Source organism: Schistocerca gregaria, chromosome 4 (genome assembly GCF_023897955.1).
Source record: "Schistocerca gregaria isolate iqSchGreg1 chromosome 4, iqSchGreg1.2, whole genome shotgun sequence".
Lineage (NCBI taxonomy): Eukaryota > Metazoa > Arthropoda > Insecta > Orthoptera > Acrididae > Schistocerca > Schistocerca gregaria.
In genome coordinates this window covers 264,248,653-264,267,456 of record NC_064923.1, presented here as the reverse complement: position 1 = coordinate 264,267,456, position 18,804 = coordinate 264,248,653, and the positions used below count along the sequence as shown (strand labels likewise).

The 18,804-nt window shown below is 41.7% G+C and overlaps 1 protein-coding gene across 1 annotated transcript in view; it reads left to right on the top strand.

Annotated features, from left to right (window-relative positions):
• The first annotated feature begins 9,082 nt into the window (after window positions 1-9,082).
• Window positions 9,083-18,804, top strand: part of LOC126266824 (2-acylglycerol O-acyltransferase 2-like) — a 103,312-nt gene continuing 93,590 nt past the window's right edge. The window contains exon 1 of the mRNA XM_049971376.1: window positions 9,083-9,302. The gene's annotated coding sequence lies outside the window, so the exon portion shown is untranslated. The remainder of the gene's footprint in view (window positions 9,303-18,804) is intronic.

The window sequence follows — 18,804 nt, the reverse complement described above, 5'->3', positions numbered from 1 at the left end:
ATTTAAATGTGAGTACCATTGCCCGTTTTAATCAATTAATCGCCCGCTCACACAGACAACACAAAACTTTGTCACGCAATATACAGGGTGAGTCACGAGGGGTCGTAGCATTGATGATTCTGAACAAAAAACTTCAAATGAACATGTGTCCTGCGTGTAGCCGTGTCCGACATACAGCTATTTGAAAATCACTGCCGTCAGTCGTATGTTCTCCTTCACCAGCACTCACGTGCGAATACAAGCAAAGCGACTTTAGGCTACGTGGTGTTGTCTTCACTGACCGCAAAAGGTGCACATAGAAGGAATTCTCTTTCGTATTTTATATGAGTGTCTTCAAGTAAAGGACCGTACGAATGTGCTCGGATCAACGGTACACTACCTGTTTACAACAGCTGCAAGGCGGATTGCAATTGACAATGGACTTTTGCGAGGAAGTGTACACAATAAAACAAAACAATAGATCACAATGTTTCATTTACTATCACCTACATTTTTCCTGTTCCCCGCAGATTCCACTACTTTTCTCAGAAACTGTAAGAGGTGTCGGAACAACCTACCTTGGCAATGATAAATTTGTCAATTTTATGTGTTTTTTTCTGTAGCTGTTACACCTGGAGCACTGAACTTTTGACAGCTGATTTCAGGCTGTATTATTACCTAACTGAACTACAATTAATATTTCTTTTGTGTTGGTACAATATTTATGAATTTTTTATCATTAAACCACCGTCTGACAATTTAAAACCTGGTTCCGAAATCTCTGTCTTACCATTATACGTATAATCAATCTGAAACCTTTTGGTGTCTCCAGGTCGCCTCCGCGTATGCAGTCTTCTGTCATGATACTTAAACCAAGTGTTAGTTACGATTAAATTATGCTGTGTGCAAAATTCCACTACCTAGCTTCCTCTTTCATTCCTTTCCTCCAGTCCATATTCACCCACAACTTTTCCTTCTCTTCGTTTTCCTACTATCGAAGTCCAGTCATCCATCACTATTAAATCTTCATCTTCCTTAATTATGTGAATAATTTATTTTATATCGTCATACATTTCTTCAGTTTCCTCCTCAGCTGCGGAACTAGTTGGTATATTAACTTGTACTATTGTGGTGAGTGTGGGATCTGCGTGTCTATCTTGGCTACAAAAACGCGTTCATTACGTTGTTCATAGTAGCTTATCGGCATTCCTATTCTTTATTCATTATTAAACCTCCCCCTGCATTGTTCCTATCTGATTTTGTATTTATAAATTATTCACCCGACCAGAAACGCTGTTCCTCCGGCCACCAAACTTCACTAATTCCCACTATATCTAACTTTAACCTATCGATTTCCATTTTTAAATTTTCTAACCTCCATGCTCGATTAAGGGAGCTGACATTCCGCGCTCCTATCTATTGACGCTAGTTTTGTTTCTTGTGATAAAGACATCCTCTTGAGTAGTACCTGCCCGGGGACTATTTTACCTCTGGAATATTTTAACCAAGAGGACGTCATCATCATTTCATCATGCACTAGAACTGCATACACTCGGGAAAAATTAGGGCTGTAGTTTCCCCTTGCTTCAGCCAGGACAGGAAGGCCGTTTTGGTTTATGTTACAAGGTCTGATGAGTCAATCATGCGCACTGTTGCCCCTGAAAATACTAAAAAGGCTGCTGCCCCTCTTCAGGAACCACACGTTTGTCTGGCCTCACAACAGATACCCCTCCGTTGTAGTTGCACCTACGGTACGGGTATCTGTATCGCTGAGGCACGCAAGTCTAACCCCCCACCCCTCCTCCCCTCTCGACCCCCTTACGCCAACGGCAAAGTCCATTGCTCATGGGGAGAGAAACTTAAAACCCGGGATCGAAGACGTTTTGATTACTAATCAAAGACGCTACACGTAGACCACGGGTGGCTTAGAAATTCGTGATTTTTTTACCATTTTGGAGCATTCCAGTTCCCCTTTACACCTGAGATACTTTCACATGACTTTTTTGTTTTATGACAGACCAATCACTCCTCAACGCATATTCCTTTGCCCCTTACCATATACAATCTCACAAGCTCCGAATCGCTAGTGGTAGCACTACGAAACAGAGAACAGTCGACACGAAGTGTTTCAAATGGAGCCGACTTTTAACGATCAGTGCTTGGGGGCTGACGGCCATCTTATCCCTTCCTTAGCATAGGTAGTCTCTTGAAGGTCATAATAGTAAGATCGATACATATGGGGCCCGAGATGCTGCCCCCACATAGCCAGTATTGGCTCTTTAGCAAAAAAGTTTTGACCACTGGCGTAGAACGAGTATGAGGCAGACTCGTGGCCTTGCACTGCTGATGTAAGACATGGCAGTGAAGTGGTGTATATGTGGCAGTCAGTCGTGCGGAGTCAGCGCAGCAAGATGTGTCAACGTGGAGAGGCGACACAACGGCTGAAAGGAGCTGTCGTGATTGCACGGCCCAATTTACGGATGGGAAAAATCGATCGATTAAAACCAGTACCGGTATTTTAGTTCTGAATAACGGGTATTTTTCGGTATTTGTTTCGCCTCTCTCGAAAAAGGTGTTCTTTTTATTTTTTACTAATAATCGGCTAAAAACCGATGTATCAATTAGCCACAACAGCTAAAATTTTTGTTTTTAAATAACCTTTTTTTGAAAAAGAATAATTTTTATTTGTAGACTATTCATTGCTTTTAAATATTGTGTTATAATAGAAAACGGAAATGCGATCAGTGCACTTTTAATAACAATTCAGTCAGAATCGAGCAACAAACACATGTCATAACATCTGGCACAGCGTTGCTGAAACAATGGTGTAATTGTTGCCACGTGGCTAGTCCTGTAGATGGTATACATGTACATGCTGTGTGCAAGACTTGCTCTGTCTGGTACGAGGGTCAGTCAAAAAGTAATGCCTCCTATTTTTTTTCTACGTTTAATTGTCAGGAAATTTAAATGCAATTACATAGGTTGAAAACCACAACATTGAGGATCATTTTGTCATTTTTCAATGTAATCTCCGCCCATCTCTACAGTTTTGGTCCATCTTTGAACAAGGGCATGTATCCCAGCACGGTAAAAATCACAGCTCTGCTTCCTAAGCCATTGACGCACGGATGTTTTGACGGCCTCCTCATCTTCAAAATGAATCCCACGATGAGCTTCTTTTAGTGGCCCGAACAGATGGAAGTCTGATGGTGCTAGGTCAGGGCTGTATGGGGGATGAGGCAAAACTTCCCATCCAATTTTGACAGTCTCGTCAGAGGTGTGACGACTGGTGTGTGGTCTTGCATTGTCATGTAAAAGATGAACATCTGCCATTGATTTTGTTGGGCGAACTCGCTGAAGACGTGGTTTAAGTTTTTTGAGGGTTGTGACGTATTGAACAGAATTTATTGTGCATCCCTGCTCCAAAAAATCAACCAGAATCACACCCTCTGTATCCCAGAAAACTGTTGCCATAACTTTCCCTGCCGATCGCACAGTTTTGAATTTTTTCTTCCTCGGCGAGCTTGTGTGACGCCACTCCATTAACTGCCTCTTTGATTCGGGTTCAAAAAAATGCACCCATGTTTCGTCCCCGGTCACAATTTTTTTCAGAAACTCATCTCCCTCCAAACGGAAGCGCTGCAAGTGTTGGGAGGCTATTGTTTTCCTTGCCTCTTTATTCTGATCGGTTAACATTCTTGGAACCCACCGTGCACAAACTTTTGAGTACCCCAATTGTTTAATAATCGTGATCACACTGCCTTTACTAAGAGAAATAATGCGACACACTTCATCTGCAGTCACCCGACGGTCACCACGAATGATGTCATCAACTTGCTAAATGTTGTGTGGAGTCACTGCACTCACCGGCCTGCCGCTCCGCTTTTCGTCAGTCAACGGTGTTTGCCCTTCAGCTTCCTTACAACGACGAACCCATCGTCTAACAGTGCTGACATCCACTGTCACAACACCATACACCTTCTTCAGTCTTTCATGAATGCGTATGGGCGTTTCACCTTCTGCATTCAAGAATTCAATCACACAACGCTGTCTCAAACGAACATCGATGCCGGCCATCTTACAAACTTGTGCTGTGCTGCCACCTGTTGACACAGAAAGTTACTACTGCAGTGGATTGCAGAAGAAGGTTTGAGGAATGGCTCCAAATTCAAATTTTTCACTTAACTTAATTTTTTTAAGTAGAAAAAAAATGGGAGGCATTACTTTTTGACCGACCCTCGTATATATGGTAAACTTCTCATTGTCGTCGTCGGACATCAGTTGTATTACAGAATGACACCATACTAAGTCAGCAAGTATTTTACGAAGCGCTGTATCAATGAAGTACAGTGCTCCATTTGTTTTAAAATAGCCAGCCGCGGTGGTCTCGCGGTTCTAGGCGCGCAGTCCGACTGCTACGGTCGCAGGTTCGAATCCTGCCTCGGGCATGGATGTGTGTGATGTCCTTAGGTTAGTTAGGTTTAAGTAGTTCTAAGTTCTAGGGGACTAATGACCACAGCAGTTGAGTCCCATAGTGCTCAGAGCCATCTGAACCATTTTTTTTTAAATATTAAAATTGGAAGGAGCCAAAGAAACCTGCGACATCATATGAAGTAAGAACTTCAAATTTACCAATTCATTCGTGGATTACGAAAAAAATAGACAGTATCTGAACTAGTGCATGCGTCTACATAATATGCCTTTACCTACCTCTAGCCCTTGAAAACGGACAAATTAAGACGAAAATTCCACCTCAGTTTTCATCCTTTAGCTCTGACTATTCGTAATGTCCAAATAACGGAATCATTCTCGAATACAACGTGAGTTTTCAGTAGAGTTCCAAAAAATTAGAATCAATAGGAGAATATTGATGATTTTTGTTGTGCTCTACCACGTATCACTTTTAGAGAAAAGCGGCGAACGGTGCACGGACTGTTTTATTTTATTTGCCTATTTAATCAAACATTTTTATTCTACATATCTTGAAACTGGAGGAGTAAAAATTTTTCAATCTTCGTTCTATTCTGCGTTTGATAGGGAAATAATAGTAATAAAAAACCGAAAATCGGTTAATCCACAAACGGGTTGTTTTGAGGTCATGTTAAATTGGCGCTGAAAAATAATCGATATAACTGAAAATACGGGGTGTTAAAAAATATGGGACCTAAAATCCGAACTCCTGTTTTCACATAATGAAGTGGTTCCTCATGAATACAAAATGGATTTGCAGTACTCCACATACGAAGATTTTGCGAGTTCATGTACCCGGATAAATGAAACCACGCCTCATCGGCGAAAAACGTTTCATTAAGAATATCCCTTCCATTTTGTTGAACGAAATTTTTGAACCGTTGACAATAATGCCGTCTCTTGCCATGATCAGTAGTTTTCAGTTCTTGCACGACTGTCACTTTGTATGGCAAAAGTTCTAATTTTTTCCTTACAGCTGTGTGGGCCGTTCCGACACTTAACATCGATTTCCTGGGCAGGTTTCTTACTGATTTGTTCGGACTCATGGACATGTTATCGGAAATATCGAGTAGTTTATCCTCAGACAAAACGCTAGGATAGGGTGACCAACACCTCATTCCACATGTACCCAGGTTTCTTAATTTTAAATATTAATGTTTTGTTGATACATTTTGTTAACCCTAATATTATAACTAATAAGAGGATACAAAAGATTGATACAATCCAGATTATCTGTATAATTAATGACATTTAATAAACGTATACAGTAATAAAGAAATGTATTACGATTTTACAAAATTTTACAGCCATTCAACTGTTAACAATATCAACATGAGCTTTAATATTACTGAGCACTTGTAGATGTAACTGACTATCCTTGGAGAAAAGGGTATTTTTCATTGCCTCCAGATTTCTTGATCATGTCTTTGTTCTTTGAGACACAGTGATAAAACTCAGCACAATCCATTTTGTAGTTGTACAGGATCTGCAGGATTGCTTCAAGAAAGTCCATCTCCATTCTGTTACTTTCATCAGTCCACTGGATATTCATGGACGAAAATATTCCTTCCACATGGCATTATGGGCTGGGATTGCAAATAAATACCTTGCAATTATTACCAACTCAGAGTAATGCTGAAGACAGTCACAGATTTTTTTAAAAAACTCACTCACTTCTCATGAAATGCCAATGGTGTTTTTTTTCTTCATTCCACTTGCGAAGACTTTTTTCAACAAAATTTGTCGGTATACCGAACTGATCAAAGAGAATGGAATCATCGATTTCAATCTCTTTACAGGTTCGAATCCTGCCTCGGGCATGGATGTGTGTGATGTCCTTAGGTTAGTTAATTTTAAGTAGTTCTAAGTTCTAGGGGACTGATGACTACAGATGTTAAGTCCCATTGTGCTCAGAGCCATTTGAACAATTTTTTGAATCACTAATCATCTTTTTTCCTGTTCTCGAATACACTGCCGTGGATAATGGGTTAATGCGTTTAAACTTTCTTCGTCAAAGCACGAAGGTCTTCCTGAACGTGTAGAGTTACTAATGTCAAAATGATCCTCCACAAGACGTGAAAACATTTTTTTTTTTCACCGTGTTCTGTCTAGTGACATTATTCCCATACACGGCGCACATATTTCTGGCTGCCTCCACTGCTGTCATCCCTCTATTGAGCTAAGACAAGAATATGTCGGAAATTCTCCAATTTCTCCACTTGGCACTCCATGTTCCAGCGTCCACAGCTCCACTCACTATCTCCAGATGACAAAGTGACAAGATGTAAAGTGAAATAGCAACAGCGAACTACAAATAAAAAAATGACAATAGATAAATAAAGACATAGCAACCAGAATACCAACAACCAAAACAAAAACACTACGAACTTGTGCATCAGCGTAACACAATGCTTTATGTATCGCATGCTTTTGGGCCGCAAAGACGAGTTTAGACTGCAGTGCTTACTCCTCGCGCAGTAATGGAACGGGAAGTTGTACTCTGTCATCAACTTAACAGTGGTTTGCAGAGTATAGATGAATATGTAAATCATGACCTTAATGGAGGGGGGTTACTATCTTTTGGTTAAAAAAATCGATTTTTTTAATTGCATTTTTAGATCCATAAAAGTGTTTAGAATCCATCCCTGAAACAGTTTTTCCGAATGCGGGAGGGAAATGTTTCTTATTCGCGGTTGAACAAAAAAATTCACCTGCCTGAAATCGGCCTTTTTCACGCACCAGTATTTTTCTTTCGGAGGACGAGTTATTGTACCGGGGCTTGGGAGGAAACACACAAAATTCCAATATAAGTTTGAACGTGTGTGTTTAGAAGTTAGCCCCCAAGCATTTGCATTCTGGTGCGAAGACTGTGGAGACTGCGACTTTCCTGGCAGTGGGCAGCTTCAACGAAGGGTATTCAGCAGTTCTGAAGACCATGACGACGATGCACCTCACCCTGGGACTCTATTCGACGCAGTTCGCCAAGCATTCGGACGACCACCGGATTCAAGCGGCCGAAAACCGCTTGTCACCGGCCGTACGAGCGGCTCTGGATCACTGTAGGATGGCCCAGATCAAGCAGAACGCCCTCTCTGAGAAAGAGGAAGGACTAGTTTATGGAGCCGGCTTAGCAGATTGAACGTAAGTTGCGTAATATTGCATTTATATGTCTTCAAAACTTCAAACGCATTTTTCTCGAAATAACTTTTTTTTATCGCGCGGTATGGTAACTTCAAATATACTAAACCGACTCTCATGATTCTTTGTTCCCGACGAAGCTAACTAAATTGTCTACGAGTTGTACCACTTCTATTCCGATCCATCAACTATAAACATTTTTACTGGGCCGACGAATTCGAAAAATCGATGGAAAAACCCTTTTTTTTCAAATGGCCGCCATTTTGTTTCCAATGGTCCAAATAACTTAAGCGAGGTACAACTCCTAAACAACTTTATATAATTCGCTAACGTCAACTCAATTTTGATTTCAGGCGAGCCGGCTGACCTGTGACATACCGCGCGTGGAAGTCTACATCGAAATTTCGTTTCATTCCGACGGCACTTCCGCCTTTACTCTCCGACATTTCCGGTCGAAAAAATTCCAGTTTTTGTCAATAAACATTTTGATCAAATTTAACAGTGATATCTATAACACATCCCGACAAAAAATTGTCAAAGAATATGCGTTTTTCGGGGCGAAGATAGTAAACCTCCCCTTAATGCGTAGCATGGGCTGTGTGTTGTCTGCAGTGGACTAATCAGTCGGGGAGACGGCTCGCCTCGTGTAAGTCTTTCGATTAGACGCCACTTCAGCGACTTGCGCGTCGATGGGGATGAAATGACGATGATTAGGACAACACAACACCCATTCCCTGAGCGGAGAAAATCTCCGACCCAGCCGGGAATCGAACCCGGGTCCTTAGGATTGACAGTCCGTCGCGCTCACCACTTTTTTTTTTTAATCTCATTTAGTTCGTTGCATCTGCTCGGGGCGGATATCGCAAGACACCCATTTCAGTTCGTCGTTGACCCATTAACTCAGATTTTTTATTATCCCTCTGACCGAACACGCTGAGCTACCGTGCCAGCTACCACTCAGCTACCGGGGGCGGACACCAATCAGATGGTAAGTGATTCATTTAACCAAATCTGTATCCCTTTTTCTCTGGTGTACTGTGATTGGAAGCACTTTTTTCTGTGGACGTGAAGGACCATCAACAGTCTTTCCCGTGTGTGAAATATTTCGGCTTATGGCGTCCGGTCGGTAGTTGCGCTTCCCGCACGAATGGAAAATGGTTGTGGAGGGAAACAGGTGATGCAGGTGAGAAATCCATTTTTCGCACACTTCGAAAATACAGATACTGAAGCTTAAAAATAATTTTATATTTATGTATTAGAAGCAAGACGTGAGGTGTATTGGATGCCTCAAAGAACCAAAATTCTTGAATGGCCCGATTCGTCGTTAACACGCCCAGCAAACGAGACAGGTGGTGGGATGCCTTTGCTTGGCACGGCGCGAGATCCGTTGGGCAGCGTATCAAGTTCAACGACCTGGCACGCACGGAATAGTAAAAGACCGCAGCCGAGGGAAAAAAGGAACGTGCCTCTCGACACGCACGCCTCAACTTTGTCGCCTTTCGCTCTAATCCTCGGCTTAAGCGACTGACTGGTAAAGGGCTGGTCCAGCGCGGCCGCTATTGCGTTCGAGGTAAACATGTTAACAGCGGACTGTCGGTCGGCGTGCGCGCGGGTCGTCTGTGGTGGGGGGAGAGCGGCGGCACAGACGGCCAGTCGTTCGTGAGCCGGGGCTCGGAGCGGAGGAGCACGTGCAGCGCTGCCTAGTGGGACTCTCCGTAAGTAAGCAGCGCGCCTTTTGTATCCCCGAGCTGTCTGCGCCAAGCCTCCGCCCCCCTCCCCCCCCCCCCCCCCCCCGCTTTTTTTGTGCTGGATTCATATCACTGTTCCTACAGTTCGTCTGCGAAGTAGATGTGTCGTTTGCGTACCAGCATATTTCGTTCCCTGCGTTCCGTTTAGCCTTAATACTCCAACGGAAAAATCTGCATCAGGTGATCGGTTGATAGTTAGATTAGAATTACGCTGAATGGAACCCGCTGGCATCGTAGCTGTGACTTATACAGTCTTAACACGTCTGTCACCGGACGCAGCCCAGTCACGGTTGTCTGCAGTGGGTAATTTTCATGTAGCTATCTGCTCACCTGATTTTTCTCTAGAACGTTTGGAGACTACAGTCTCACGTTTGAATACTTGCCATTGCCGAGACAGCGTGCAAAAAAGTGAACGTATGGCTTAGCGAATTTAGTTTCGCGCACTAGGACTTGTTTCCATGTTACAGTGTCTAGTCTTGGACTCAATAACTTGTTACCTTCGTCGCGTCGCTTTTGTCGTACGAAAAGTACTTTGGTGTGTGTGTGTGTGTACCGCTGGTATAAAGAGTGCTGCAGTCAAGTAAGGTATCTCCTTTCAATGTTTCCGTTGTATTAATCGCGCAATTGTCTTTCTAAATAGGCCGGTGCTTTGAGACACGAAACTTTAACAGAAATTATTCTGGGAATTATTCGTACAGAGTGGAAACCCCAGCAACACTTCAGACGTGTGTCGTCAGATCAGTTTGAACTGGTAGTGCTGTCTGAGGTGCTGAGGAAACGTTCGGGAAAGCTATGAATGACGTACCGTATGCCAAATATCTGTGAACTCTGTTGGACAAGACTTGTGCAGATATGGATTTGGCTATTTCACAACGTAATGTAGCTTACTTAAGTCTGCTCTTGTAAGAAAATTCTTTACGTGAGGCATGTTCCATCATATCGATTTACATATACGGCAAAATCATTAAGCTTTCTGTGAAGTCTCTAGGCAGTCTGCTTGGAGGCATTTTGCAGCCTGGAGACATTACCTTTGGCCTCGGCGCGTTAAAAGCTCCGATGGTGTTGAGCCACAGTCGCGCAATTTTTTAAATGGATAAACCGCTGTATGACTGTACATTAATGTATTTTCTTTACTATCTACATTTCGGATCTTATGCCATTGTCAAGTACTATCCTAAAGGTTTTAGAGCTTTAACATGTTATCTGTTAAGCCACTCCAAAGCAGGTAAATAAGACTTGTTTACCTGCTTTGAACTGCCTTAATAGGTATGACATGTTGTTGTTCTAAGAACGTTTAGCGTTATACTTGATGACATAAAAGCAGATCTAGATAGTATAAGCGATAAATACGGTAATACTCAAATGGCGGTTTATTCATCCATAATTTTTTTATTTTATTTTATTTTTTTTTTTTTTTTTTTTTTTGAGATCAGGTTAATCTGAGATGTTTTATGTACACAGCCCTTGCAGTGTCTGAATCTACATCCATCTGCAGACCACTAGATTAGATTTTCGTTCCATAGACCCAAAAATGAGAAATCTCGTGGTTGTGGAACATGTCAGAAAGAGTAACATAAAAAACATGAAACAGATCTATACATAATACTTACTATCCTGCTGATTTGTCGGGTTGTCAACACTAGTAAACACATTAAACTGCAACTGTTAATATTTGCAGAATTAATGCATAATTAAGGCTACTTCACATCACATTTGGTATTGAGGTAGCTTCCCATTCCATCCGTATATGGAGCACGAGAATGATTCATTTCCTCTGCGTGTAATGCAATTAGTCACCGAGCGACGTAGCGCAGTGCTTGGACTTTCATTCGGTAGGACGACGGTGAAAACCTCCGTCCGGCCATCCAGATTTAGGTTTTCCGTGATTTCCCTAAACAGCTTGAGGCAAATTCCGGGATGGTTACTCTGAAAGAGCACCGCAGATTTCCTTTCCCATCCTTCCCTTATCAGAGCTTGTGATCCGTCTCTAATGACCTCGGCGTCGACCGGATGCTCAACACTAATCTCCTCCTTAATTAGTCTAATCTTATCACTGTCATCTACGGCGGCGACACGGAGGGGGTGACGGGCAGGAGGAGAATGACCTTAGTATGTTTCTAGATTCTTCACTTATCTAGTCTTACGGCCATTTCAAAATAACTGCCGCCTCTTCTAATGAGGATGTTAAACCAGATGTGTGCTCCATGGATTGCCACTGTCGTCGCATACAAAATAGTTAGAGAGCGTTGAACTTCCGGAGGCTGCGGAGGCGCAAACTGATAAATAATGCACGCTTATGATGCTGATTTCCTGACAGTTGAAAAATCTGACGGGTCTACTGCTTGGAGGTTTCTCAAGCTTTTAAGTTAAACATAGACATCAAATGTTCAGGGGATGATGTGCCTTTCCTCTTTATTGCTTATGAGGAACAGGCGAAGGTTGTTGCGTGCGGAAAATACTGTCGCGCGGTATATGCGTCAGAATTCCTCGGAAAAGCGGGAAGGAAGGGACTCGTCAGCGCGCATAACCGGTTTTTTGAGGGCTGCCTTTCGTTTGCGCAGATTCTTCACTCGCGGCCGAGAGCACAACTTGTTTGTCGCACAGGACTTTCGCGGGCCAAACGAAGGTCATAAACGTGTATGAAGGCCAGTGGATTAAAACCACTTAACGTCCTTGTCTTTTACGAGTAATGTAGCAGCCGTAACTGAGTTACAAATCCAACAGTAAATGCTGCTAACAAAAATACTCGCTTGTAATTTTTTAAATTTTTGCTAACTTTTTAAAGTTCTGTGTGAAACACTGGTCTCGTAAACGTGCGTCTGTGTACAAAGGTGTGTGAGCCTGCATCTAGTCCATTGAAACAAAACTTAAGACATTCGTGCACTAAACTAGGCGACAATGTCTCCAGATTTTAACAAATGCTGTAAACGAAGCCAAAAGTCAACTTTAGCATACTTTGGGAAACCCTTGCTAAAGGTTGAGGAGCTATGTTTTTACATATACTATACCGTCGATTAAGCTTCAACTTCTATATACTAAGTATACTAAAACTTTCCTTTCCCAATTTGGAACAATATTTCCCACAACATCTAACATCGTGGCTAGGGCGAATTTCTGTACTGAAACCGAATATTTCAGTGTGAGTAGATTTTATTGAAGCGTTAATAATGTAGGATTTTGGTATGATGTGATCTCCGCAAAGACCGTCTTCCCTCATAGAAGCGGTGTATAGTAAGCTAGACTTAGTTTCTTCATTTGAGATTGCAATATTGGGTTTGCCAGGATACTTGTAATTTTGGTCTCTATTTGGAGGCAAAAAGGTTAACATTTATCCCCTGCGTTGCAAACAATTTAGTCCGAATTCACTACCCCAAGCAGACAAGTTTCCGCGTTCATGTTTTCTAAATAAACATCAGCGTTTAATGTTCAAAATTAGTGCTGGTAAGTAATTTGGTGTTTGAGGTAGCTTCCAGCCGATGCTAAGATTGTCCTGACACAAAATTTTAATGTGCAAACAGCGTAGCTGCATAGTGCCTTTGTTTCCACATTAACCTTGTCTTTCGATAAAGTGAACTGTTTATGGAAGCGAAAGTTGATGGAAGAAAGTTCGTGTGATACTTCTTAAGGCCGGGACTGCTTGGAATGAGCGGTGCACGGTGCTTCCCCAGGCTACCTGCCGTTTTGGTTTGTTTTTTACGTCTCCATAAATTTCTTAGGTCTGATATAGGGAATATTTTCATGTAAATACGCTAGAGCGCTTAATACCACGGTCCTTTTCAGCACGTACTATGCGTGACAAAATGTTGGTAGCAAATTAGACAAAACTTTCATTAAGACAGTGCTTTACAGACCACTCCATTGTCCAAATCAGTTTTTGGATTGGTTTACTTTAAGGATCGCCTCATGTTCTCCCACAATATAGCGCCTACACGTGTCAGTGAGAACGTAAGCACAGATGAGCTACAAGTGAGTAATTTAAAAAGGAATTTTCATTTGGTTATCAAGAAAACATTTATGACGACTTTATTAGATATATGAAGTACTGCAGCTCCGACATCAAGCCAATTCACAAAGATAATTTTCTTAAATACCAAGGCACATTGTACAGGCTTCCAGAGCTGCCTCCAGGATTTTGCCCTCCCCCGCAGAAAGACGTCTGTGAAGTCTGAAAGGTGGGAGATGAGGTACTGATGGAAGTAAAGCTGTGAGGACGGATGGTGAGTCGTGCTTCGGTAGCTCAGTCGGTAGAGCACTTGCCCGTGAAAGGCAAAGGCCCCCGAGTTAGTCTCGCTCCGGCACACAGTTTTAAGCTGCCAGGAAGTTTAAGGGTTTGACAGGTTTTTGTGTCACCTTATCTTTCAATTGTGGTTTGTGTCGAGAAAAACGTGAATTAGTGAAAACTTAAAAAGTTAAAGCACAAAAAATTCAGGACCGTGAGAAGAGCAATGTGAATGGTGTTAATGGCAAAGCCAAAGGAGACTGAGTAGTGGTGGATGCCATACGTCTTCCTGTGTGTAAACGTCCCAACGTCTTGGTTCAAGGCTATGACATGTTAAGGGCACCGCATAGTTTATATACTCGTTCTCTATTCTTTACAAAATGTTTCTTAGCGATACTACTATAGGCATTTATGGAATTTAGTCCATCATATGCTGCCATTTAACTTTATTTCTTTATTACGTTCACTTCTGTAGGTACATTTAAAGTGCTTGGCAGGTACCTGGTAGAAATAACCATCACGTGCTTTGTTGACGTGCTTGAATATAACCAATAATTGTTTGACAAAATACGGACTTCCTACTCATGTTATCATGGCTTACAGGATTTATTAAATTGTGAGTTCTCTGCCAGGTGGTACTACAGTGACGTCATTGTAACAGAAAAGCCGGGAGATGCTGACATCTTGCGTAGACAACTTACTGAGTTCTCAAAGATATACTGGAGAAATTCTGTGCTGGGGACAAGACGGAGACCACTTCCACCTCGTCCATGACTGCGTCTGTTCCTGGAGGAGATGCAGATGTTGGTTCCGAAATGATGCATTTGTTTCCTCCAGAATTAAGAATCTCCACAGACGGAAAAGGGCAACTGCAGCAATGTCAGACATCGACTGGCGTAATGTACTGTTATACTTCTATGTGCAAAAGAGGTATGTCCTCGGACAAATTTGGGTTTGAGGAGCCATTAAGACTACCTTCTCCAGCTGAAATTATACGATGGGAAACTTGACTCTCAGGATACCAAACAATACTGGCAGGGGGAAGTAGTAAATCTGATGGTGACAGCGAACAGAGGCACGCAAATAAAGCACCATGTAAACAGTCTCATTCGAGACGCAAACGGATCGTCACAGGAAAAGGGTGCAACCCGTTAACAATCGCGAATTCTTTCCGTACTAATTCAGTACAATTGTATACCACATGAGAACATCACAAACGTGCTTCCAATTGATCACGGTTACTTTATGAATTTTATTGATCCTAAATTTGATGTTTTTGATATGGGTTTAGTTATACAAAAAACTGTTAATGATTTGGACCTTAGGGGAATTGAATCAATTTTATGTTCTGGTCCACAGGATATTATATTTTATGCTTCTTCTAACGATGTATGGAACTATTATTACACTTTAGGTTATTGACAAGCACGTCGACCGCCGGTAGCAGTCTTTGCTATTTTGGTAGACGCAACCAAAGTGACAAACGCCAGAGCTCCCATTGTCATCTGTTTCACAATACCGTAAACAATTTCCAGTAAGACACTAGATTTCATAAATCATTAGTATTTAAAAGTTATCACTCTTCGTATATGTAAAATATTGTCTTGTTTAATTCGTCCTTTTAGAAACTTATTCAACTTAAGAGTTCGTCTCCCCCCCCCCCTCCCTAAACCCACTGCCCTGGGTGGCGAGAGTTTGCTCTCCTTCTCTTCCTTTATATAGACCCAGTCCTGTGAGCTTCTGTAAACTTTCAGAACGCAGCCGCCAGTGTTCTTGCGTCCACAGTATCCTAGTTTTCGAAAGCCATTTTGAGGAAGAGGAGGTAATCAGTGGAATCCATATAAGAGCTGAGGGATGTTACAATACCTCCTATTTTAAACTAGTCAATGGTAACCGAATTTTATAATAGAATGCAGTGATCATGCCACTGGGCTGGCTTCCGGGGAGAGCAGGGTTCGACTGCACGTTCGCCCACGCAGATTCCATGGTTTCCCTAAAAATACTGCTGATCCTTTAAATTGCAGCAAGACGAAGGTCACATGCAACAGACGGCACGAAGTCTACAACGTGCTTGGATATGCAATCGTTCGGAACACACAGGACTCACGCCATATACATTTTGCGCAAGCGGAAAATTTTGCAGTGGGTTTCCCACTTACAAATCACAGCTGAATGTTTGAGTGTCTGAAGTCTCGTGCCCGCGTGTCTGAATTTGACAGCGGCAGCATTGTGGCATATCTGGACAGCGGTTTATCGTTCTGCGGCTCTGCTGCTCGCTGACGTCGGATCATATGGCTCACGCGAATATGCAAGGTCTGTAGAAGAAATACGGGTGTGCAGTAACCGTTCTAAAGTGATACTGACAATGTGACGTCACTGAGGGTCAGCAGGAGCCTCAGGAACAGCGCTGCAACATGTGAGCCGAGCATTTACGCAATGTATTTGTGGAATGCTTTGATTTCCAATGACATGTGACACGTAAAATGATATGCTGCTACTGCCAGAAAGTTACTGCTACGTTCAATAGCTTCCCCAGCTCTTACACACACTGGTGACTTGAATAAAATTCATCCAACCGTCACATCGAAACGTATGGTGCTCACAAAGTCAAAAAGTCTTTTGTAGTTTTCTGTTGGAAATGAGTATACAGTTTAAGTCGGCTGTGAAAAGTTACTGAGAAATCAAGGTCTAGATAAAGCACTATTTAAATTTTGTATACATCACAAATTAAAAAAATCAACTGGTACGTAGACACACTGGTTTTCAGTAAAGTACTTTTGCAAGTGCCTTAAGAAAACTTTTTTTCTCGCATACTTATTCTTTTAGTCACACTACTCCCTTTTCGATTTTCATCGAAGTGAGATAACGTTAAAGTTCTCAAAATTCACCTACATAAGACTTCAGCTGTGCCCGTCCTCGGTCATAGAGTGGTGTTTTATATTTAATAATTCAAAAATAATAGTTGAGAAAATAAATTGTTCTGTCTACTAAAAAACAATCGGTAGTATGAAACGTATGCGAAAGTTTGAGTGTTTCTACTCTTTCACACTGAAATGACTTGACGGGCTTGGAAGAAATTTGGAATGGAATTCTTACACCCGAATAACAAATGGACCAAATTTTATTCCGAAAACGTGATTACTGCTTGCGGGGGAAGGGTAATGTGACTAGTCATTCATGAAAGTTAACTATTAAATCAGTACTTAAAGTTTAGCGTCGAGATTAGCTGTATACTGGTTTGACAAATGAAATATGTACATAAATCTAAGACGGCAGAAATGTTCGAGTAGGATAAAATCAATAAACGCCGTAAAAGTGTAACATACTGATAAAAATATTTCACAGCACTTGGATGCACTAAGATTGTGTGCTGGCACCAGGTAGGGCATCACGGAGCTGAGAAAGCATACCATGCAGGCCACCATCACCGGCAGAGCCAATGGAGAAACTGTACAGATACCACAAATTCCTATCATTCCAACCAACTTTGCTTTCCAGTTCAAACGCTTGCAGTTCCCTTTGAAAGTGGCCTTGTAAATGAGTCAAGGACAACGTTAAGTGGCAGAGCTTCGTCTGGGGACAAGATGTGTTTTGCACGAGCAGCTCTTTATTGACTGCATGCTTCTAGCGAAAGCCTGAAATCTCTACATATACGCAGAGAACAAAAATTCTGGGAAAGATCTACAGACACTTATTACTGTGGATTTCTGGCTCTCCGTATGCACCAAGACAATTATCTTTTCCATTCTAGGCATGTCGCAAACAGTTGCGAAATTTACTCCCTTCTCAGGCACATTTTGTAATTCGATAATCGGTCGTATAATTTTTTTTCATTAAATAAACGAATGAATTGTAAGCGACGTGTATTGTCAGCTTCTCCCATAGTTTAATTTTTTTCGCATGGTATGCTGGAGCACAAATGTCTCTTGACTCAGTTTCTTCAAGAGAACTTTTGTGATAGCTCAGTTAAGTGGTTAGTGAGTTACTGCAGTAACATTACTTTGTAAATAATTGGGTAACCGCTGGTAACACCGAAGGATGCAGTTAATAGGCTCCGTACGATATGTTTGCAGGAAAAATAGTTAAAAAACTGTAATTGATAATAAGTTTTGAAAAGGCCTTCCTCCAAATTTTGACAAAGATTAACAACGGCACCAGATTCTATGGACACACAAACATCTTTGTACATGAAAAGGGCTTTATTCTACACTTTGTAAACGTTTTTGCGACTTCGTTACAGCGACAATTTTGGAGCCATTTACTACTGGAGTAATGCCCTTACAGTGGTGATCATCTTCGCATGGCACTAGACGAATTCCTAATGCACTGTGGATTACGTTCCGCTTTTCGTGGTTCAGAAGTTATTTCTGAAAAAGTGTTGCGAGATGTAAAATGGCGTGAAGTATTGATCTGAAACATACCGACCGTATCTAGAAAAGAACATAATGTTGGAACTTTCGAACAGAATTTTGCAAAAAAGTCTTGATTATACTACCCACACAGGAGAACGTTGCATAAAGAAAAGTTGATAACGACAAATGTCAGTACAACAGCTTTCATAGCTGTATCAAAATATTACGTTTATCGGTGCATATTGCCTCTGAAAATAAGATGAAATGTTTTCGTTTTACTTTCTTTTTGTTGCCGTGCCAAGAGTCTCGAAAAGCTTACAGGAAATGACTATATAGGTATACCGCAGTGCTTTCAAGAGTTTAACACAAAATGAACATGATGCATTTTTAATTGGTTTCCTTGTTGCAAAACCAATACGTAGGACGACACCCAGGGAGGATGAGCCTTCTAGGAAATGGTCAAATGTCTGTTTTTTCTCCCAGTAAACAATGAACGACGCAGTGTCCCAGACAGCTTTAGTTTCTCTCTTTGGTATAACAAGGAAAATACAGGGTGATTCAAAAAGAATACCACAACTTAAGGAATTTAAAACTCTGCAACGACAAAAGGCAGAGCTAAGCACTATCTGTCGGCGAATTAAGGGAGCTATAAAGTTTCATTTAGTTATACATTTGTTAGCTTGAGGCGCTGTTGACTGTGCCATTTCAGCCAGTAAAGTTTTTGGTCCCTTTTTCTTCGAAGGTGCTACTGTAACTGGACTACAGTACCTGGAGATGTTAGAGAATTGGCTGTTCCCTCAGCTCGAACAAGAAGCACAACAATTCAATTTCAGCAGGACGGAGCGCCACCACATTGGCACTTATCTGTCCGTAACTACCTGAACGTCAACTACCCGAG